The sequence below is a fragment of the Mandrillus leucophaeus genome, unplaced genomic scaffold, assembly GCF_000951045.1.
Source record: "Mandrillus leucophaeus isolate KB7577 unplaced genomic scaffold, Mleu.le_1.0 Scaffold46, whole genome shotgun sequence".
Classification (NCBI taxonomy): domain Eukaryota; kingdom Metazoa; phylum Chordata; class Mammalia; order Primates; family Cercopithecidae; genus Mandrillus; species Mandrillus leucophaeus.
In genome coordinates, this window is record NW_012104920.1 from 840,989 (window position 1) to 842,392 (window position 1,404).

The window sequence follows — 1,404 nt, forward strand, 5'->3', positions numbered from 1 at the left end:
AGCTGAGGCAGGAGAATCGCTTGAACCCAGGAGGCAGAGGTTGCAGTGAGCTGAGATCGTGCCACTGCACTCCAGCCTGGGCGACAGAGCAAGACTCAGGAAGGAAGAAAGGAAGGGAGGGACGGAGGGAGGGTGGAAGAGAAGACAGGTGGGCATGGGTAAGTTTGGAGCACACAGGGACTTACAGGGCACCTTACAATGTTATATTTATCTAGGCCAGGCGCAGTGGCTCACACCTGTAATCCCAGCACTTTGGGAGGCTGAGGCAGGTGGATCACTTGAGCCCAGGGGTTTGAGACCAGCCTGGGCAACATGGGGAGACCCCATCTCTACAAACATACAAGAATTAGCTGGGCATGGTAGCTCGTACCTGTGTAGTCCCAGCTACTCGGAGCCTTAGGTGGGTAGGTGTCTTGCGTCTGGAAGATTGAGGCTGTAGTGAGCCAAGATTATGCCACTATGCTCCAGCCTGATGGTCAGAGCAAGATCCTGTCTCAAAAAATATTATATTTATCATACTGGGAAAAAAACAGTAGGAAGCCCTCTATATCAGTTATCTGTGAGACACAACAAATCACTACCAACATTAATGGCCTGAGATAACTTTTTATTTATTTATTTTAATTTTATTTTATTTTGAGATGGAGTCTCTCTGTGTCACTCAGGCTGGAGTACAGTGGTGCGATCTTGGCTCACTGCAACCTCCACCTCCCAGGTTCAAGCGATTCTCCTGCCTCAGCCTCCTGAGTAGCTGGGACTACAGGCGAGTGCCACCACGCCGAGCTGATTTTTTGTATTTTTAGTAGACAGGGTTTCACTATCTTGGCCAGGCTGGTCTTGAACTCCTGATCTGGTGATCCACCCACCTCAGCCTCCCAAAGTGCTGGGATTACAGGCATGAGCCACCATGCCCGGCCACTATTTATCTATTTATTTATTTATTTATTTAGAGATGGAGTCTTGATCTGTTGCCAGACTGGAGTGCAGTGGCGCGATCTTGGCTCATTGCAACCTCCGACTCCCTGGTTCAAGCGATTCTCCTGCTTCAGCCTCCCCAGCAGCTGGCATTACAGGCACGTGCCACCATGCCCAGCTAACTTTTGTATTTTTAGTAGAGACGGGGTTTCACCATGTTGTCCAGGAGGGTCTCGATTTCCTGATCTCATGATCCGCCCGCCTCGGCCTCCTAAAGTGCTGGGATTACAGGCATGAGCCACTGTGCCCAGCCACTGTTTATTTATTTTTAAGCGGTGGGGTCTCGCTCTGTCACCCAGGCTGGAGTGCACTGATACGATCACGGCTCAGTGCAGCTTCGAAGTCCTGAGGCTCAAGTGATTCTCCCACCTCAGCCTACTGAGTAGCTGGAACGACGTGCACCACTGTGCCTGGCTTTTTTCTTTTCTT